At 55.2% G+C, this 22,162-nt stretch overlaps 1 long non-coding RNA gene across 1 annotated transcript; it reads left to right on the top strand.

Moving 5' to 3' along the window:
- Positions 1-210: 210 nt before the first annotated feature.
- LOC120592578 (uncharacterized) lies at positions 211-21,252 on the top strand. Its single transcript, XR_005650155.1, has 2 exons — positions 211-641; positions 17,852-21,252. It is a non-coding gene; the product is annotated as an uncharacterized LOC120592578 (long non-coding RNA).
- The last annotated feature ends 910 nt before the right edge of the window (positions 21,253-22,162 follow it).

The raw sequence follows: 22,162 nt of genomic DNA, 5'->3' as shown, positions 1-22,162 counted from the left end.
TTTACCCAGTCTCTTTTATAACCAGCCGCAACATTGAACTAACTCAGCAACCCCCGACCGGAAGCCAGGCGGGGGCTCTTCCTGGCCCGGAAGTTTCCGGGGTGGCTGATGTACGCGTCGTTGTCCTCAGCTCCTTCCAGTGGCCCCTGTTCTGACGCTGGGAGATAATAGGGGGACGAGGGAAGGGTTCGCTTCCAGCCCTCTGTTACTTTGCTCTGTCAAGTTCCCCTCCATCACATGCTCTGTCAAGCAGTCCTGGGTGGGCGACACCCCCCGCGGGCGTGAGGGACTCGGAGAGTTTCAAAAAACACCACAGTGGCACTTGCCGAGACTGGCTTTCGCCCACACCCACACGTGCCCTGGGCCCGCCATAACGCTCGTCCTGGGAGGGAAAGACAAACGGAAAGGAAGGAGGAGGCCGTGGGCGCCGACCAAGGCTGCGATGTTTGTGCCACGGCCACGGCTTCTCATCAGGTGAGGATGAAGGGACAGGTAAACGCATGACAGATGGGCGGATGGACCCAGACATCGCTCACTCGGTCAGTAAGAAAGCCCGCAGAATGAAGGCTGGCCGGAGGCGACAGCTGTGGATCCCCGCTCCAAATCAGCATTCGTCTGGGGGTCTGAAACGGGGGCCGCAGGTGAGTGGACGTCTTCATTCTAATTGGGATTTTTTCATTGTTAAAGTGATGAGTGTCAGATCCAGATGACCTGGGAGCTTCCTTTTAGGCTCTGAAATTCTAAGGTTCTGTAATCATGTGATTCTGGCCTTGCCGAATCACCCAGGGTCAACCCTTTTCTGAGAGGTAAGTGCCTCCCCTCCTCCACTCCCTTCAAGTGAGATGAGTGAGCTCTGTCTCAGATATAGATGCTTCTGGAACTCTGCATGGGGACTGAGACTTGAGTCAAGAACCCTTCCTCTGGATGAACATTTGCTCTCTCGGGGAACACGGTCCATTGGGGCTCTCTGTAGGGCCAAGTCGTGTTTATCATGATGATTTCTCTTTTAGGCAAAGATCAGTTCTTGCGGCCCAAGCTACTTGAGAAGCTATCATTTCCGTCAGCCTCAACTCTCACATAGAATAGCACTGCGGCATCTAGCAGAGGGCCACGTGAGGGGGACAGATACCCACTCGCCCGTCTCTGGAGGCAGGCCCAGCCTTTTCCCCGTGCTGGGCTGCAGTCGGTCTGTTTGATGATAGGACTTGGGGTGAGGTATGGGGAGACTAGGAGCGAGTGAGGAGAGATAGACTGAGAAAGTTGAAAGATTTTATTATACTTACTTCCCTCGGGAGAACACGGCATACCGCAGGGCCACATGAGGAGGCACCAGAGCTGCTCAAGAGGCAGAGGGACAGAGAGGGGACCCGTGGGCAGGAGTCTTTCTTTTGGTTTCCATGGGAAGGAACAGGCGAGGCAGGGCAACGAGGCTGAGGATGGGCTAGCTGTGCTTGAAAGTGGCAGCCATGAAATTCATGTTCGCTGGGACGGTTAGACTGTATAGTTTAAAACTAGCCGAGGACCCCAAACATGTAAAGGTGTATCAGTCAGAATTCTCCAGAGAAACAGAACCGATAGAATGTGCGTGAGTGTGAATACAGACAGAGACGGGGGGAGCGGGGAGGGAGGGAGAGATCACGTTGATCTTAAGGGATCGTCTCAGGCCGTTAGGGAGGCTGGTGGGGTAGGTCTCCAGCCCGGAGACCCAGGCAAGAGCTGAGGCTGTGCTCCAAGTTCACAGACAGGTCTGCTGGCACGGTTCCCTCTTGCTCAGAGGAGCTCAGTCTTGTTCTCTTCGGTCCTTCAAGTGATTGGATGATGACCACCCATGTTGTGGGGGGGACAACGATTTCTGTGTTAATTTCACCCCCAAACACTCTTCACCGAAACATGCAGAATAATGTTTGACCACATGTCTGGGCACAGTGGTCCCATCAGGTTGACACGTAGAATTGACCATCACAATGGGAGAGTCACAATCTGCTTAGGGGCAGCTAAGAGGCCCTTTGGTGGCTGTTGAAGCATCGCTTATAGAAATTAAAATTATTGTTAATACACGGTCATCGGCTCCATAAAGGGGTAACCCGCATGTAGAAGGATCTCTGAGGGCTCCTCGCCTCCCGGAACCCTCCCGGGCAGCCTTGCGAGTGCCTCGGGATGGCCCCCCATGGCTCACAAAACGCCATTCCCGCTGCGGGTCCTCGCGCCTCACATGGCCGGCGAGGTCAGAGTTTCCGTCTTCACATCAGAGACTGGTGATCGTGAGCAGGGTGGCGAGGTGACCTGGCCCCAGGTCAGCTTGCAAGTGGCAAAGCCAGACCTGAGTGCGTCCTCTGATCTCGAATGACAGGTGCGGCTTTCCACGGGTGCTCTGTGGCCAGGCACCGCCCCAGACGGTCATGCGCATTGATTCGCTTGGTTTTCTGAGCAGCTGGACGAGCAGCCATAGCTGTCACCCCCATGTAGGGGCGTGGCGGCGGGGGCACACTCACCGTGTCGCACGGGGAGGGGACACACTCAGCGTGTCACATGGGGCAGGCCGGGACGGAAGCTGGGCAGAGTCCACCGCCTTCACACCCCCTTTGCTGCCTCCCCGCACCCAGGGCTAACGCCACCCTCTCCTCCCAGTCCACACCCACACACTGCTGCATACCGCACCCCAAGTTCACGCCGGAGCCCTTGTCCAGCGGTGGCGGCTGTAAGAAGACGAAACACAGAAACCCCCAAAGTGGAACAAAATCTCAAGATCCCCAGGGCTCCGGGAAGCAAGAGTCCCCTCCCCAAAAACGTCACTGTGGGGCTGGCCCTGGCTGCCAGCTTGTCGGGAAGGGCCAGGGCCCTGCTTCCCTCTGGAGCGCTCGTCCCCCTCACGGTGGCCTCCTTGCTCTGTCCCCACATGACATACGGAGCCCTGCACCACCTTCCTCTGACCTGCCAAATGTGGGAAATGCGTCCATTTGATAAACCTTCTCCAGGTGCCGTGAGCTGTGCGGAGGGCCACGAGCTGAGGAGGAGGGGGTCCTGCCACACAGGCAGCACTGCAGCCAGCCCCGCCTCCCCGCCGGGCCTCCAGAAAGCGCCCTGGACCCACGGAGTCAGGTATCAGCAGCTCTGCCCGAGGGCCGCTGGCAGCTCCGTGGGGAGGGAGGGCTGCCTTGTAGCTGAAAAGACAAGTCCATGGGTGGAGGAAGGAGGGAAAGGCAGCCAGGCAGAGAGAACAGCACGTGCAAAGGCCCGGAGGCCCGGGAGCATTCCGTTCTGCTCGCCCGAGTATCAGCACATGGTGCCACGGCCAGGAAGGCACAAGAGGCTGGTAGGTTAGACTGACAACGGCCCGATGCCCCCGGAGCGAGCTGGGGTTCGTTCACCTGGGAGTCCCCCGCCAGGCCTCGTGCAGCCACATCAGCAGGTCTGGAACCTCCCGGGCGTCGTGCACAGGTCTCCGATGCGCCCCTTTCAGTCGCCAAGTCTGGGTTTGGGCGAAGCCCTCAGAAGGAGACTCAGGGCCTGTGGAGAGGGCTGGAGCTTGCTTCCTGACCACGAGGGATTTCTAAGCTGCGTGAGGAGCAAGGTTAAGTACAGATGGGGTTACGGTGGGGTTATGTCCCCATAGACCCGGCGTAAGTTGAAAATGCATTGAATGCACCCAAGCTGCCAAACGCCGCAGCTCAGCCTCGCCCGCCTCGCAGATGCTCAGGGCTTACGCTGACCCGCAGCGGGGAAAAATCGGGGAACACAAATCGGGGGCGGAGCCTCGCCTGCCGCCCAGCGTCCCGAGGGAGCATCATACCGCATGTCACCAGACAGGGCAAAGATAAAACTCCATAGCGGGAAGAACGGTTTCCGCGGGCTGCGTATCGTCACATGACCGCCAACGTGTAGTCAAGTTGAAAAATCCTAAGTGGCACCATCGTCACCAAACATCCCGGGCCACCGGCAGGAGAGCAAACGCCAGGCCGTGTGGCCCCCTGGTGACGGAGGGCGCGGGGCCAGACGGGACATCTGGCTGGGGATGGCCACGCCCCCGGCCGCGGCAGCCCCCTGACCTGCCCGAAAGGGTTTGCGAGCCGGGGCTCGGCCTGTGCGCACGCGCTCACCCCTGTCCGAGCAGGATTTCCCACCTCCAGCTGGACCTCGTCTCAGTGCGCTCAGGTCCATCCCGGCTTCAGACCCTCCTCCTTTTGGGGTTTGCCTAAAATCACCCCAACTGCTTCATGCAGCCTGGGGGATAAAACTATTCTGGTAAATGCCTGAATGTTGGTGACGTCTGCTGGGAGGCTTTCCACGGTGGCCCTGTTTCCGCGGGGGCCGGCCGTGTGTCACGGATTCCCTTGCTTGGGCCTGGCCGGGGGCCTCAGAGGCCTGGTCAGTTCCCAGGGCTGTTCCTTGGGTGCAAAGCTGGGCCTTTGTGTGTGTCGATCACAAACACGTTGACCGCACGCACGGCCCGTCTTCCTTACGCCAGGCAGCGAGGGTGTTTGAAACACGACATTTTAAACCCCAAAGCAAATTGCTGCAAGGGATCTGCATGAAGGTGCTATCCTTTGCTCAGAGTTCCTTTTCAGCAGTCAGGCAACAGCGCCTGGGATGGAAGTCGGCCTGTCAGACAAGCCCATTCAAGCTTGCGACTCTGCTGTCATTTGCCCAACGGGCTTGCGATAAAGAGGATGAAAAATCTGCCAAATGCAGTGCCACCGAGAAACCTACACAGGGCCAACTCAAGGGCCAGGGTGGCCCCCTCCGAGGGGACAGCGGCAGCATGGGCTTGTTCTGACGATGGCCTGTGACCTCGGATTTCAGCGCCCAAGAGGGGCTGGGCAGAAGGGCTGCAAGAAGCCACTTCTGTGATTCCCTGAAGAAAGGGAGCGGAGGACGACCTGACAATGGAGACCTTGGCTCCCAGAGGCCTGCCGAATCCGCCCCGCCCGGGCAGGTGCGCTGCAGGCCTGGGGCCTGCCCGAGGCTGCCGCAGCCCGAGACTCATCTAGAGGGAGCATAACAGCTTCTTTCTCGCCAGTTTGCACACAGTCTGGGCCTTCAATTCCCCCAGGGGACACCCTGGGCGCCTGACAGCACCCCTTGGGAGCCTGGGATTGATGTAGGCCCAGAGAAGTGGAGGCAAATCGGTCAGCTGGCCAGCTACCCGAGAGCCCACGCAGCCTGCTGGCCAGCACCCCGGGTTACGGGGACACGCAGACGCTGTCTGGCTCTGTCACCAGCTCTCTAGGGAGAAGGGCAGGCTGATCTCCATGCTCTATGCCCCTGCACTCGGGGATGAGGCGGGAGGCCCCAGAACCCCACCCGCCAGGTGACAGGTTCAATGCCCTTGGAGGTGTAAGATCACGCCATACATACCGAGATTCGGATTTTGCTGTCTCAGCTGGCATTTATCGCGCTATCTGAGGTCACCTGCTTCCTTTGACCGCCCCTAACCTCCCTGACAGTAGGTCATTAACTCCAGTTTATGGGCGAGGCCAGAGTCTCAGAAAGGTTAACCGACATGCCCCAGTCCACACTGCCAGGAAGTGGCAGAGCCAGGAGCCAAATCCAGGTCCTCGGGATCTAAGTCCAGGGCCTCCCCAGACGGATTCGCTGGCCTGCCTCGGAGCCCACGGCTGCCACGTGGGGAAGGCCACAAGGGGCGGGCCACGTGGGCCTCTCACCTTTCACCCCCCCTGCGAAGTGTCTTCCGGGGAGGCTGCCCCCCCGTCTTTCTCGTCTTTATGTCCCACCGCCCACCTGTCGTGAGAAAAAACTCACATAATAAACCAGATTTTAAAGTAGCCACAAATACCTGGCAACCATAAAACCTGATGTGCATTTTGTTTAAAAGACCCCAAACTAAACACGTCAGAGTGTGAGGGCTCCGACGTGACAACGGCCCCCTGGGCGGCTCCTTTAGGGGCCACAGCCCCCCATGGTCACCGTCGTCACTGTCACCGCCGGCGTTACTGCTGGATTTGAGACCCGTGTGGTGCTTGCGATCACTGGCTCGTCAGAGGTCGCCTGGGCCTGCCCGCCCCACCTTGTGTCTGTCGTCCGCGCCACTCCAAACTGCCTCCTGCAAGCAGAGCGTTCCCTGGGGAGGTGTCTCTGGGGACCCTTTTCTGTGGCATCCTCCAACAGCTGTCACACCGTCCCAGTTGTTTTTCAAGAAGGAGGCCCCTGGGGTTTCACCGAGCCAGCCTCAGACTTGACCCGAGCATGTTGGTCTGCTCGCGGTCCCCTCCCCTCGGGAAAGGGGCGCCCAGGTGGCCGCCGCCTCTCACAGCTCGTCACCTGTCGTCTCTACCCGAAACGTGGGTTTGGACATGTCGGGTTTCAGCGGCTCCTGCGAAGGTCAACTCCCTCCGGGAACCTGGCCGTGCCCGTGCCCACCAGCCTCGCGGCCCATGGGGCTGTGTGTCAGTCAGCATGGCGTGTCAAAGGGGACGCACAGTGACCGTCCGGCAGGAGCCAGGAGGCCGTCAGCCGGTCGGCACTACATCCCGCCGTTCCGTTCGCCGAGAGCTGTCAAGTCACTTCGGTCGGCCGTTCCTCCTTGACACCCTGGTGGGGGGCGGGGGGCGGTGGCGGGGGACTCCCCCCAGGGCACAGCATGTCCTCTAGCCAGCATCCTCGGTCCTTCCAGCCTCGAGTGCAAGCATCATGGGGCGGGCGATTCCAGAGTGTGGCTTTCATAAGAATCGTCTAAAATTTTAACCTGCTCGGAGCCAGCTGGAGGGCGAGTGGCCTGCAGCGAACCGCGGGGTGACCAGCACCTGCTCAGCACAGGCACAGAAAGCCCTGACGCCCCAGGCCCTCCCCGGCCAGCTCTGAAGCGAGGTATATTTTTAAACACCAGCCTCGTAGAGAGAATGTTCCCTCGCATGTCCCCATAGCCTACTAATGGGCCACTGTTGGCAACCGACACCATCAGCCCGTGCTAAGCTGTGCTCTCAATTTTCGTTCCTATTCTTGTCCGCTGGCAGACGAGGGGGGGCTGCTGTCCCAGAAGACAGGCTACTGATGGGAAAGGTTTCAGAAGGTCCTTGTCTGCTCTCAATTTCAAGGCCGATTTTGCTCAGATCCTGGGCCTCTGGGCCTGTGCTCATTTACCAAGTCAGGAACTGGGGTCTTTTCTTTCTCCGGGGAAACCGCCCGGCGCTTCCCGAGGCTGGGCCCCCCGCCCCACTGAATTCATTCAGGACACCCCGCCGGGTCGCGCCTCTGGCCACTGTGTGCCCCGTTTCTCGGTATCGTTATCACCGCTGCCGCGGCTGCTGTCCTTGTTTTGAAGAAGCCATTTCTGACCAGAGACCGGAGGAGACGCCCTCTGCCTGCCTTTGGGCCCCGCGGCCCTGGCCCTCGCCAAGGGACCGTCCTTGCCGGCTGTGTTTGTTTGACTTATGTAACATAAACAGCTCCAAGGAGACGGGTTCTTCGACTTTTGTTTTCAGACTCAGCCTTCATTTGCCCTGAGCAGAGCTCGTTGCTTGAACGGTTTCCTGTAGCCTCTCTGTTTTGCTGCTGGAGAACCAAACAGCCCGCCCTTGACCCTTCTCGAGGGCCGGCCCTTCCCCCCTCCGCGTGGCCCAGCAATGAAAGTGAGACGATGCTGATGCCAGCCCCGTCCTCAGAGGCTCTGCTTGGGCAGAGAGAGGGGTTGGCGTGGGCCCGATGTTCCCCGTGCTTCCTCGGGGCACACGGCTCCTCCGGGCCTGAGTCTGTCCAGAACGTTTAAAACGCGGCTCCACTTAGCGTGCGGATCCACACCGACTTTTCAGGAACACGTCTGAGGCGTGAGACGCGTGTGACGGAAGCTCCATGTTATTTTCCTGCTCACAGCCACTTAGACCAAATATTTTCAAAGCAGCTCGTGGCTAATTAGACCGAGCTCGTGGTTCATCTACCTAATGACTCCACGCGGTGGAGAAACACTGCCATCTTCTCGCGGAGCGTGGCTCGGCACGTGGCGTTCGAGGCATGGCTGGATTATGATACAGTTTTAGTAACAGTTTTTCTCAGAACAGCTCTCCGAGGGTTGAGCCACGTGTTCCTTTGTTTACACGGTTGTCTTAATGCAGATAACAAACATTTTCAGAATAAGTTATCCACTCTCACTTGTTCTATGGTGAGACTCTACCTCCATCGGTAAAATTTCGTTTTGCCATATGCCATCTGTCTCTCTAATCGCCGCGAACACGCCCACCGGTCATCTCCCGGGGGGTCGCCGACCTCCCGGGCGTAAGAAGGATGAGCTTTTCATCTCAGCGGAACTATGCGTTTGGGGAAAGGACTAGAAAGGTGGGAAGCGGAGAGGCTCGAAGAATCGAGTCCCAGGGGCGTGGGGGTAGGGAGGAGGTGGCAGATAGCGGGGTGACCTTGAATAAATAGCGCGAGGGGACAGACTGGGCTGGCCACGGTTCTCTTCCCCCTGGATTCTCAGAAAACCAGGAGAGAAAGCCCAGCCCGGGCCTCCGACAAAGCCACACAGCCTCTCCCGGCTCTTCGAGCCTTTCAGAGCCTCTGCGTTTTTCCAGCAGCAGCGGCCAAAGCTTCCAACCCTTGCGTAGCCTCTGGTCTGCCAAGTCCCAGCTCACCCTCCCATCCCCTCCGTATTTCTCCCCTTCAAGGTCACATGCCAGCGCTTCTCCACTTTTCAGGGCCTTCCAGGGTGGCGAGCGCCTCGCCCGCAGAGCCCCTCCCCGGGGAGGGGGCTGGGGGCCATCTGAGGGCCTTGACTTTCTCACACACGGTTCAGATGTGCAGGGGTGTGACTGTCAACAGCGTCCCCCTCGCTGCCAGAGCCGGCCTCCCCGCCCCGGTCCTGTTCCATCACCCCAGGGGTTCCAGTCATAGGGCGTGAAGCAAACAAAGAAAAACAGTAATCTGGTGTCCCGGTTGCATTTTTTTGTTTTTAGAAAATGGTAATGATAGGTTATTTGATTACCCGCGGTTTGGCTGTGCTCACTCTTTGTCAAGCACATCTGGTATTTAGTAACAATGTAAGTAGCAGGCGTTTTTCTGGCCCTTAAAAATAAGCTCATCCGATGTCGCCACGCAGTTTGGAAACTCGTTGGCGAGGCCAGCCAAACTCGGGGAGATACAAGACTTTTTCTGGAGGCTGGGCAGCTGGCCAGGAGCAGCTAAAAAATGTGAATTGGCTACGAACTGCTGCCACGCAAACACTTCTGGAAAGTTCTGTGCTGGGGCCTGCCAAATCCATTATGCGCAACATGAATTACAAGAGTTTGTGTCTCTCTAAGCAGTTGCTTTCCGAGCTTAATTCTCCTGTGCGCTTTATGAAACATACACACACAACCAAAATGAGAAAAACACCCCCAAAACCCACGGCCATTTTTTTTTTTTTTTTGGGTCTCTTTTCCGTTTGGGTTGCCAAGCTCACAGTTTTTCCTGAATCGGGAGAAATAGCCTCAATCTTTGGTTTGAATTACATTAAACCCAACACGTGGGAGGCAATTGTGCTTCCTGGAAATTCTAGAAAGGAAAGATGTCTCGCATCGTGGAGACGGCCTAATATCTAGGTAGGAAAACCAATAAAATGCAGGAGAAGAACTCAGAAGGGGAAAAACATACACTCTACACTCGCCCGTCCAATAAGTGGGATTTGGGCCTCGCCGAGGGATTTTAATCAGACTGGAAAGCAAACCTGTGGATGGAACGTGCTTCGCCTGTGTCCCACGCTGTCGCCTTGCCCAGAGGCCGCGCCCCACCTCGCAGTCCTGCAGACCTGTCAGCCAGCACAGGCCGTGTCTGAGGCGGAGGGTGGGCCCAGGAGGGCCTGCCACAGCGGGTGGGGGCGGGGGACCGGGCAACCCTCCAGTCAGGTCCCAGTTCTGCCCGGGCTTCCCTCCCCTCCGGGCCTGTTTGATCATTTGGTCTCTGACTCCAAATTGAGACTCGCCTCTTGTGATTCAGACGCGTGTTACTCAGAGTCCACCGGGTTGTTGATCGGGGCCTGGAGCCTCGCTGCTCGTCCCCAGAAGCGCGGGGGTGACATTCTGCACAGGACAGGTTGAGGAGCTAAGACGAGACAAGCATGTTAGCTCATCGGGGGACAGGCATGACAGCCTGACCCTCCCAGGTCCCGCCGGGCAGTGCGTCCCTGACAGGCGGCCTTCTCTACGGGAACTGGGAGGTCGCTCCCCACCCCTTCATTTTCTGGGGGGTCTCTCTCGTCTTAGGTGCTCGTGTCTGCTTTAGTGAGTCAGAACTCTGAGGCGCTCTGACTAAGAGCTAATGGTCTCGACCACGTCGCCCCGGCGAGTCGCGGCTCCAGTCTGTGCCTCGGTTTCTCTCTCCGTGTTCGTCGTAACTTTCCCGGGGGAGGGGGAAAGTCACGAGATTTGGGGTCAGGGTATGGCTTGGACGCTTGAGATTTTGTGACCTCCTTCAGGCGGCGGACTCGTAAGTCTCAGCAGAGTGTAAAACACAGTAACGTCTTCCTTATAGTACACGGCGAAGAATCCGATGTAATAATAATTATGCACCTGCCTTGCAAACTCTAAAGCAGCATGCAAACGTGGGTTGGCATTAGTGCCTTTCAAGTCCTAATTGTACAAATTTGATCCGAAATTACTGTGAACGTGATGCAGAGGGTGTGAGTCAAAGCAGTCTGCGCACAGTGCATTCTGGGAATTTATCGTGGCTGACAACGAGGAGCGATTGTCGCTTTCTGCAGCCGATATAGAGCGGCCTCTCTCAGAATAAGTCTTAATTAAGTATGTCACCTGCCTCCTCCTCCTCCCTCCCCGCTCCCCAGCTCTCTTTCAGGACCCCATCGCTAGCGGTCACTGCCAATGTGCCTTTGACTGCATTAACCCGGGACTGAAGGTGAGGCCGAGGCGCCCGGCGAATTTCCCCTCCACTGTGAACTGTACCCCAGAAGCACAGTTCTCACAAAGCAGTTAAACAGGTTCGGGCATTTGGGAGGGGGCCCCGAGAAAGAGCCCTTGGCCTCATTTCTGTCTGGCTCATGTCGTCTGTCCTGTTCTCGGCTTACATGTGGAGCACAGGACACATTCGCTCAGTTGCCTCTTCTCGTGTTCCTGGACCTGTTTTGTGGGATCACAGGAAACGCAGCGTGGGGGGAGGCGGCCCCAACGGTCCCCCCTCCCGGGACGTCGCCGCCTATTCCCGGTGGGTTCTGCTGTTCCCCTCAGGCGGCCACCGTTTGGGGTCTTTACATTCGGATTCCTCGGGGTGGGGGGCTTTGTCCTTTCTCAGTCTGAAGAAAGCTACGCTCTCAACTTCCCAGTCAGCGCGGTGACCTGTCACCCGCGAGCCTGGTCCCCCATGGCTCCTGGGCTGGGGCAGCAGAGGACAGAGCAAGGGCTCGCGAATCGGGGTGAATCGGGGTGAGTCTGACGCAGGCAGAGTGTGGATGGCAGGCGCTCAGAAGGCTGCCGCGGGCCACAGCGGGGGAGGCTGGAGCCTGGGGCGGTGGCCAGGGAAAGAAAGGAGGGATGGGAAAGAAGGCCTGGCCACCGCCACTGCCAGCGGAGGCAGGACAGTGACGACCGGCCAACAGCTCCCACTCGGCGCAAGGGGGGGCTGTGCTTGCCCGGCACCCCAGGGAGAGTCTGCGAACTCTCCCGTTAACACGGCTGACGCTGACGTTCGTGGTGTCACGAGGATGAGCGTGGAATTTTCTGGAATAAGAATCGGAATGCGAAGCATTCCCCGGACGCCGGAACATCCATCCAGCCGCTCCCGTCGGTCACCTTGCAGGCTGACCTCTGAGAATCACAATCACGCACCGTCATCTCTTGTCACAGTTTCCCTATGAGGTAGGGGCTCTCAGTGTCCCTGATCTTCATCCGAGGGAACCGGAGCTTGGACGGGCTGAGTGGCCTCACCGAGGTCACACAGCTAGTAGTGTGTGCGGGGGGCCGGGGGAGTGGAGGGGGCACGGCTAGTGTCCTGCGAAGTTATCACAAGGCCACCCCCAGCCTGTCCCTTAAGATTATTTTTGCATTTCATGTCAACACGGCCCCCCTCACGGGTACGCGCAGAAGCACCGAGTCTCCTTGGCACTGCCCTGTGAGCTCAGCTCCGTACTCCCTTATGTCACGGACTGTCTTCTCAGAGTCTCGTGACTTCCCAGAGCAGGCCTGAGACGCCCTCCACCCGGCCGGGGCTTTCGGTTAACTCCTCCCATCTCGTTGGCCTCCCTAGGCATCACGAAACCACGAGAAAATTCCATACGTCTACTCATAAAGTTAATATTAGAAAGCTCACTAGAACTCAAGGTCGAATCCACCGATAAGGGTTTGCTAGGCGAACCATTTCATCTGCCATTCTTAAAGTGACGACTGTTTTCCAGAGCTGACGCCACTCTCGGGTATGGGCTGCTTGCCGAGTCCCTGCCGCGTGCTCACTACGTCCCGCTGTTACAGGCACCGTGCTAGGAACTGCCTCGGAGAGGTCCTGCGCTCAGGTGGGCGTGGGCACCCCTCGACAGCCTCGTGATCCGGAGAAAGCTTTCCCCGTGACTTTGCACAGAACTCACCTCTTCTTCTCCGAGGTGACAGCTCTAGCTGTGAGGGAAACCAAAAGGGCCTTCTCGGAGTGGTTATCTGATGCCCTAAATGTGATCGCTGTTAGTACGGAAGGGACCTTCCAATTAGCCGTCGGTTGAGCAAATGCGTGTGTGACACCAGGAGAGAAAGAGGGAGAAAACGGAGCTGCCACTATTGCTTCTAAATGACCAGGCTGGCTTTATTGCCATGGCATGATCACTAGGGCTACGTACGACCTTCACCTCTTACGTAATACTCCGAGAAGCTACAAAAGATTTTTGTTTTTTAACCAATCTTAGATATTACTAACACTTGCTAAATCGGATTGAGTAGCAGTAGTTCCTTCCTAGATCATAAGTGTATTTGGTTTTTGTTACGGTGTAACGAACATCCACAAACGTAGCAGCTTAAAGCATATGCACATGTATTATCTCGCAGCTCCCACGTGTCGGCCGGGCCCTCTGCACACGGTCTCGGTCTCACAGACGGCCATCGGTGTCTCAGCCGGAGCCGGGTCTCATCTAGGCTCAGCGTCCTCTCCCAAGTTCACAGGGCGGAACTCACTTCCTTGACGCTGAGGCTTGGAGTCTCTGACCTCTCGACCTTCTTTTAAAGGGCTCATCTGATTAGGTCAGACCCACCCACGATAACGTCCCTTTCGATTAACTTAAAGACAACTGCTTAGAGCTCTGTTGACATCTGCACATCTCTTCGCCCTTGTCCCCTGGCATAATGAAATCACAGCAATGATAACCTATCGCCTTTACCGAATTCTGTTGGGTACCAGCAAATCACGGCCAAGGGGAGGCGTGGGTACAGGGGCTGGGGTGCCGGGGGCCATCTTGGGCTCCATCTTGGGGGCCACAGGAAGCTGCTCGTGGATTGTTGATCTGTCCTTATGCTTAGCAGAGCAATAGGCACGCTGCAGAAGAGCGACATATGGACACCGAGGACTTAGTGATTGCAAACAAATTTATGTTTTCAAGACACAAAGTTTCCTCCAGAGCACAGTCTGAAAAGGTCTTTTTTTTCCCCCTGACTAGGGTAGGGAACGATCAACAGAAAACATGGGCTGAAAGGAGGAAAATCGAGCTGGGAAACCCAGGTCCCGGTCCCTCCCTCCGCTGAAAGCTGCGCGACCTGCAGAACGAGGGTCGCGGCCCGGGGCGCTGTGTGTGCCTCCCCGTGCGGGGCACGAGCCGGCAAAGCGCGATGGGCCGCGAGGGCTGTGAAGGACAGACCGTGGCCGCGGATCGCCAGGCGGCCGGTGCTTAACGACATGCTACTGTCCCAAAAGGCGGACATGTGGTCACGCAACCAAGAGCGTGGTTTGGTTTTTCATTTTTGGTTTTGTTTTTTCGATGATAACCATCCAGGCATTCTTCTGAAGAGACAGCCCGAGTCTCTCCCGTAAGCGGGGGAAGGCAGTGCCCGTCAGCCTCGTGCAAACGTCCTTCAAAGCTCTGCCCTGAAGGTGAGTTCTAGGTCAAAAATCTCAGCAAGGCACACACAGGAAGTGAGGTAGTGGGGAGTCCGGGCCATCCTCGGTCACGTGAGAATTCCCACTCAGCCGGGGCCGAGCAGCTGCACGGAACAAAGGCAGATGCAGCCCAGGCCGCCGGCCCAGCGGGCTCCCCTCCCACAGGAAGCGTCATGTGTTAAGACGAGATGAACGCAGGAAATAAACATGTAATAAACAAAAAGAGTGTAATGATAGCGGTTGTCATTGCAGTGGTTATATTTGTGGAAGAGATGAGATCCAGACTGTGGATTTCTTGGGCGAATTTTGCCTTTATTTAACAGAAACTGATCGATGGACTTCAGAAAACTGAAGATCCTTTGAAAAGGAAGGAATTGAAGGACACCAAGTCTTTTTCCTTGTTTAACCATCAGCTGATTTTTTTTTTTTTTTCGACTGCGAAAACGAGGTAAGTTTTGCTTTTTTTCCAGAACGAGTATTCGGGCTCTACCCATCCCTCCCCGCACCCTCTCCCCATCATCCCGAGCTGCCAGGCCTGGGTTCTGAATTCCCCAGGAAGCGACGTGATGTAAACCTCATCCAGGGCCGGATGGGGTCACTTGCGTGGACAGCAAACAAGCATTTTTCACGACCTGGGAGCCAGCTCCGTTTACGGTGCTCAAGCCTCAGAGCGTCCCATTAACAGGCGCGTCCCCACAGCGCCGTCACCATGGGACATTAAGCCACCTCGCTTGTGAGTCACGTGTCTGAGGTATTTTTGTCTACGAAGGGCTCGAAGCTCAACGTGCGCGCGACATGGGGACACATATGACCACGGCAAAGTGAGAAACAGGAAGCGAAAACATTTTACAATTGACCGAACGTACCGTGGACTTCCTTGGAATTTTCAAACGAGGGGATCGTGTTGTTTTTGAAACCGGTTGACAAAGTGATACTGTATATTTAGCATGCCTCGAATGGAAAACATGCAAGATATGTGAACAATATATTTCCAAATATGTCACTTATTTATAAAACACAGTCAATGCATGACAGATTGAGGAGGCTATGTGGAAAAAAATAACAGCTGTGGTATACCCTATTTCTTAGCAAATTCATACACAACAAATGACATTCATGTCCCATGTTTTGCAAAATCTATTTTTTAAGCATTTTAGAAAAGGATGTAGAGAACGAAACACGAGTTTGCAAGAGAAAAATCACAAGATGGCTGTAATTTAAGTGACTTGTCATGGGATTCTCACATGGAGAACGAGCTCTAAGTTCCCCCAGTTCCCCCCGCAGGCCGCCCGTTGATGGAACTGATCTTAAATGAAAAGCATTCGAAGTGATCGGCATTTTCAGGTAGGCTCAGGTGTCACGTGTAAGGGAAAGCACGTGGAAAGTTTCGGAATGTAAAACGAGCCGTGGATGAGCCAAGACGTTAAGATTTACTCGGATGGAATAGAACTGGTATCGAAGACCGTAGTTCGTGGCATCGAAGACGAGCTTAGGTTTCAAACTGCGAGAAAGCCTGATCGGGGACACGTGGGTTCGAATAACGGATCCACGACTCGAGAAGCAGTGTTTCCAAGGGGATCGTCCTCGTAGCTGTGAGTCTGACTCTGGGAAACTCTGAGCACGATGGCACGAATCCCCTACACTTGTAATACGGACGCTTGTGATTTACAAATGCATCTTCTTACTTCGAATCCATAATCTTACTTGAGTTACGTAACGACACTGCGAAGCGGGCAAGAACGGCTTTATCATTCACGTTTTCCTCGCAAAGAAACCGAGAGTTTGTGACTTCGCAGTGAGAAGCGGGGCGGGGAGGGGGGTGTCCTAACAGCCAGCCTCGCTGTTCGATTAGGATGGTGTCTGGGAGAGATGGGGCCACGGATATTTTTTTTCCTTTCCTGTTTTTTACTCTCGTTTTTCTCCAAATCTTCTACAAAGAACAAATATTACAACTATAAAAATGACATCAAACGTGATTGCTTCAAAGAAGAAACAAAGTCCCTGCTCTCGTGCCTTCCGGTCACTCTCTTTTCTGGACTTCTACCTGAGCCTGCCATGGTCTCTCGTGCGCCATCCGTAGTGACCTCTGCCCTAGGAGCCAGGCTTCGAGAAGCCACGTCTCTCTCTTCCAGGTGGAGCTGGCGTGAGTCCGCGTGGACCAGCCCAGGCTGCGAGTCTGGAGAACTGAGTCTGCACCCTATTTTCTACGTGGCCGGGGAGTTCCTTCATATCTGTGCACCTTAGTTTCCTGTCCTGTGTCCTTTCTGCCAGCTATGAAGTGTTTCGAGATTCCGAAGCAAACGTGGCCTTATCAAAGGGTGATACGAACATAACACTCTTACGGGAGGCTGTTGAGATGTTGAAATGCTGCAGTCCGTGTTCTGGTCAGCCTTGGCCTGACTGCGGGGACACTTGGGCAGCAGGGGTTGGGGGGCGGAGGGCACAGGGGGGCGTGGGAGAGGGTGGAGAGCGAGGTGTGCCAGCTGAGCTGAAACCAAACGCATCGGCGGGCACCCGAGCTTCCTCCGGCCTTTCCCCATGAGCCCGGCTCTAACGAGGTGATCCTGCCTATCCAACAGACATGCCCGAGAACTCGTGAAAGGAAGCCCTCCGATCCGGTGTCACAAGTAACGCACTGGCTGCCTCACTGTCCTTGGGCGAACGGTCTCAGCCTCTCCATTTCGCACCGTCTCTACCTATAAACGAGTCATCTTACTGGGAGGTGAAGAATCATGGAGATCAGGTTTCTGAAGGATTTTTAACTCCCTAGAATTCATCAGTGTTAACCTTTGTGGGGGCTCTCGGACAGAAACCCACACACACACACGCACCTACCATCAACTTTTCAAATCAATTCACTTGGTTTCTAGACTCCAGAAGATTAAACTTCCTTTAGGTTAAGAAAAAGAAAAAGCCACCTTAGCCGTGCTAAAAACATTTAAACACCAACACCTGGCATTTTTGTCACGTCGCTGCCACCCGTGGGGACCTTATTTGTGAATCTGCCATGCTATGACATCATTATCCTCATTCCGTTATCATGAAAAGTGAGTCTGCTCAATCGACCGGTGTTCATCCTTTTTTGGGGAGTGGGGGGGGATTTGATTATTTACACCGGGAGGCTTGGAACTCAGGATGCTTTTGCTGTTGGTCTTCTGCGTAAGACAACATAGCTTCCTTCTATGTAAGTATGATTTAGTGAATAAATAAGAATGGGCATAATCGAAGTGAATTTTCACGATGGGCTTATCTTTATCACTCTTGGACACTTAAAATCGCTGTGCCTGAGACTGGAGACGGAATGGCCCCTCGGCAGGTTTCGAGGACACTTGACACATAGCACGCAAACCAAGGCTGATTAAAATTTGCATGATTATCGTTCTTATGATTTATTCCAAAATCATTGAAAAGCAGTGGTCTCAAAGAAAGACGTTTTTTTAAACGCTATTTTACACATAGGTTTCAAAGGAATCAGCCCATTTATTCGATAATGAAAAAAATCATTATTTTCACATTCCCAGCTAATGTCTTCTGTTTTCTGCCGTGGCCACTTAGCTCGGCTGGGAATCAGGCGTATCCTTTAGTTACGCTTTAGGATAAATAACTGGAATCGTAAAACAGCAACGTCTTTTGTAGAAAACCGGGCTCACTCCACAGGGAGACACCCCAGTGGGCTAAGGTGCTGCCTGCTTAGGTTTGTAGTGAACCCTCGTTTCTTTTTTTTTCCTCCATTTTTGGCACCACATATGGGTTTTCAGCATGCCAGAATCTGGAGTCTCTCTCTCTCTCTTTCTATATATATATATATATATTTTTTTTTTCTCTCCTTTACTATCTTCTATAAAAGGAGCCTGCTATTGATTGCAGCTGACGGAGCCTCCCGAGCTGATACCCAAGCAACGCCAGCCCAGATGGAGACCATGACATCAGCCTGGCAGCGCGCCCGCCCGTGGAAAACGGATGCCTTTGCGTCACTGTTCCCTTGGTGATGCTTCTTGGAGTCTTGTCAGCTGCCCCCTGAGGTCGTTTCCTTAATATGTCAGCAGACATTCCTGCCTCTTTAGTGCCGAACGCCTCTTTTCCTTCTCCAACAGCACTTAGGTGACCACGCAGCTGCTGCGTCCTGTTGCTGCGATGTTTTAAAATGCATTTCTCTCATGAAATCCGTGTTTGTTCAATGCAAAACATTCGAGGGGGTTGAAGAAGGTTTCGATTTCCGCTTCTCCGTGTGAGAGGACCTATTTTTGAAGAACCGGGGCAGCCAGCTTAGTGCCCAGAGCTGCCTCTCTGCTTTTACCTTCCTCTGGAAAAGCCCTTCCTCCCACTCCAGCACCCCAGACCCTCCAATCATCCCATTACAGGGCGACATTTCGCAGAACGAAACGGGCCGGTTGAAAGACCCGGCTGGAACAGGCCCCCGCCCTCCCCGCTGACGGCTTGCTCCTCCGACCTTGCTCTGAGAATGTCGGCGAGACGGAAGGACGTGTGGGCAGTGACCTTGAGCGTCCCCTGCCTGCGCGAGCCTGTGCGAAGCACGGCCCACGTGAAATCTATTTCCTGGCTGTCCCCACCTCTACTTGCTGATCTGGAAACTCGATCTCTGCGTTCATCTTGGAATATTTTACCCTGAAAAATACCTCATCCAGGTGGGTGAAAGGAGCCTCGAGCTAATGTCCCCTCCCTTCCTTGGTCCACAGGTAACACGGCCCACTGAAGTCCGGTTACTGCCCACTCCCCACTCCCCCGTGCCTCCTCTGACCGTGCGGCGGTGGTTGATGGTAATCACGTTGATGGTTTCAGCAGTTTAAATTGGAGAAGAGATTTTCGGTTTTGGGGGTGGGGGTGAGAATCGGGGTGTTTTTACATTCACTTAGTCACGAGTGGCCATGATGGCGTACCTGGGCAAAATGCTGCTTCCTCCCGAGCGAGCGTCGGACGCCGCCGTCAGCGGGGGGCCTTTGACTCCTGGCTGCCAGGTGGCGGGTGGCGTCCTCTGGAACCGTGCCAAGAGCCCGGGGCTTTCTGTGGCCGTGGACTCGGCCTCTGGGCTGGCGTCCTGACAGCCCGCCTCTCGACCCGCTGATGCGACAGTCCTGTCTCTGTTCGGCGATACTCTGCCCTCAGGGCCCGGCCTCGCGGGATCGTCCCCAGGAAGGCAGAGACGCAGAACCACTGCATTTTAGAATTGGAAGGAATTTTAGGGATTTAGCGAAACCCCAGCTCCTCATGCATTTAAGAGTGAAAACTCCAAAGTCCAGAGAAGCTACACGACTTGCTGGCGTAGCCAGGTTGGTGTCACGCCTGGGACAAGATCCTGTCTCTGCAGGGGCCTCGGCCCTTCTCAGCAGCCTGCTCTCGGCCAGTGCCAGGGGACACCACGGCCTTCTGCGTCCCTGTCTGGTGCGGTGTGAGAGGCTTGGGAACGATGGGGCTCGAGCCCAGGGTGTCACCTGGATGCATCTCTGTTTTCCCTTGCTTAGCCGGGGCCCGCGGGAGAGCTTTCCTGTCTGCACGCCACATAGACCGGCCTGGGGCACGCTGTCCCCAGAGTGCACTTGTCCCCTGTCAAGACAGGAGAGGCAGCAAGGAGCAGCTCAACAGTTGCCGTTGGGCCAGAGGCAGAGAACCTGGGTGGTGCCGGGACGGCTCTGAACGAGACCCTTACCCTGTCTCCCCTGGGAGCCGAGGGGACACACGTTAGGGCGTGGGGAGGGGCCTTTCACCCTCGCACAGGACTTGTGTGTGGAACAGCACACACCACCACGACGCGACCGAGCTGCTTGCCAGCGTGACCCCCACAGACGGGGTCAGAGCCAGCTGGTCCCCTCTGAGGGGCCCGAATGCTACCTTTAATGGCCGGCAGCCCTCGCGGTGGGCACCCGGCTCTCCCATTCAGGCTGAGCATTGGGCATGGCTATGGGGCCAAGAGCTAAAAGAAGCACAGAAGTCCTAACGGTTGGCAAGTTCACGGCCCGTCGCAGTTAGGGAGGGCTCCCCGATCTCTGCGGAAGAAACAGCGTAATGTTTTATCCTATCACCTTTCACAGAGGGAAAACCAAATCCTCGGACAGGCTACGGAGCTCGTCCCAGAAGAGCGAGGGACGGCTGAGAGCAGGCCTCGACTCTCCCCTCCTTCCTCCGAATGTCCCTCCCTCATCGCACACACGCTCACGTGCGTGCACGCACAGACACACTCAGCCCCCCACGCACATGCACACGAACATGCGCACACATGCACGATGCAGACACACACACACGCACACGCATGCACGCGCACGGGGTGAGTGACATGCAGGCGTGAGGCGTGCCAGGAAGGCTTGACATCTGCACTGACGAGTGCCAGCTCTGCCTCTGCGTGCTCCAGCTCCCTGGCGAGGCGCCCGCAGAGGCACAGGTTTGGGCTCGCTGCACTGAGGATCAGGTACACGGGCCTGGTCACCGGGCCTCCATTTCCCACAAAGGGACCGGGGCTGAGTGGCAGGGCACAAAAACATTCCAGAAAAACTGGAATGCCCCCTTTTTTTGTTTCCTAGTGTCCCGCTTACACCATGACAAATGAGAGCGGGCCGATTTGGGAATCCACCTTTCTCAAGCTTTGCATTGAGTCATCTGGCAAACTGCTTTATTTGGAAATTACAAACCTTGGATGTCACATGGAGAAGCCACGGTGGGGTTCGTGTCTGTATTTCCCGTGCTTCGCCATCTCCTCACTTTTGCAATGTTTCGAAACGATATGGGGGATCACGTACCACACACGGGCTGCACGGATCCGTACATGAAGACCTATCCATGCACGCCGACGTGTTCACACGTGCAGACATAGTCACACGTGCAGATGTGTCTGTACATGCGGACATATCCACGTACAGTATACAGACACATTCATACATACAGACCGACCCGTGCTACACACATACACGGTCGGCTCAACCCGGAGGCCCCTGGGGTCTCCTCCTGGCCTCGGCTCTCCCGCCTGCTCCAGCGTGAGCCGCAGCTTTACCTCTGGCGCCCCTATTATGCTAACCCAGGTTTGGTCTCAACTCTCAGAGTAGCTGGGACCTGCCACGAGGCTCTGAGAGACGTGCCTGCGTTGCCCACGGTGCCAAGGGAAGATCTCACCTGGGAGCACGTGGGGCAGGTTCTGGGGAAAGTTTTCTTGCTTTATGTTTTCTACAGATGTTAGATGTTTCCTTTACTCCTTTGGGGAGAAAAATCATTCCAATAAAACTCTAAACTTTTCCACGCCTACGATATCTGTGCTCTTTTCGTGGCTGGTTCATTGAAAAATTTTCCTGGAAGGTAGCTCACAATTTTTTAATGGCAAACTTCTATTTCAGCAGCCGCCACATACAAATTCAGTCGCCGCGAAGTCTTTTTTTGAGCTCCATATGGTCCAGGCACTATTCAGGGAGCAACACAGACACACTCTGGTCCTTCAGAAGCTTACATTCCAGAAACGACTAAAAAAACTTCATAGATGTCTCATAAACCAAAACTAGAATGAAGGTCAATACATGAAGCCTCACTTGAACTTGACGGCCTACCTTCGTTCCTATATTTTTAAATATTATTATCATGTCACCTACTGGTGATCTGAGTTTGAGGATTGGGGCTGCATTTCTTTTCAGGAACCTTGAGCTCACCTCCTGACTTTGCTGGTCTTTGCTATACACAGGTGTCTTCCAGGCAGCCTGCTGACAGAGGCGGTCACAGAAAACCTAGGACTCTGAATTCTCCTATGGTGATTACTGGTATTTGGCTATAGGACTGGAAGGGTTACATCCAAACTATGAAAGAATTGGGTTTTCCTGAAGGTTTGCTAAGAATTGACAAGTCAATATAATTTAAGCAGTTCCGTTTACCTCAGGATCATAGCAAACGACCATTTCAATAAACTGCTTATTTTTGTGAATCTGGCCCTTGCTGATTTTAACTGGCGCCTTGCTCATTCTTTCGTCTATTGAATGCTGTGGTGGGCCAGGCCTTACGCTCTCTGATGGAATCACAAAATTTAATAATAACCCACGGTCCCTGCCCTCCAGGAAGAAGAGCAGCTGTGGGGGCCATCGGGTAGCTGTGGCAGGGGCTGCACTTGGGGCAGGAGTGACAGGCTCCACCCGGCCTGGGCGAGGGGGTGAGGGAGTCTTCAGAGAGAGGA

Source organism: Pteropus medius, unplaced genomic scaffold (genome assembly GCF_902729225.1).
Source record: "Pteropus medius unplaced genomic scaffold, Ma_sr-lr_union100, whole genome shotgun sequence".
Lineage (NCBI taxonomy): Eukaryota > Metazoa > Chordata > Mammalia > Chiroptera > Pteropodidae > Pteropus > Pteropus medius.
Note: the sequence above shows the minus strand (reverse complement) of the source record. Positions and strands in the feature narration are given on the sequence as shown.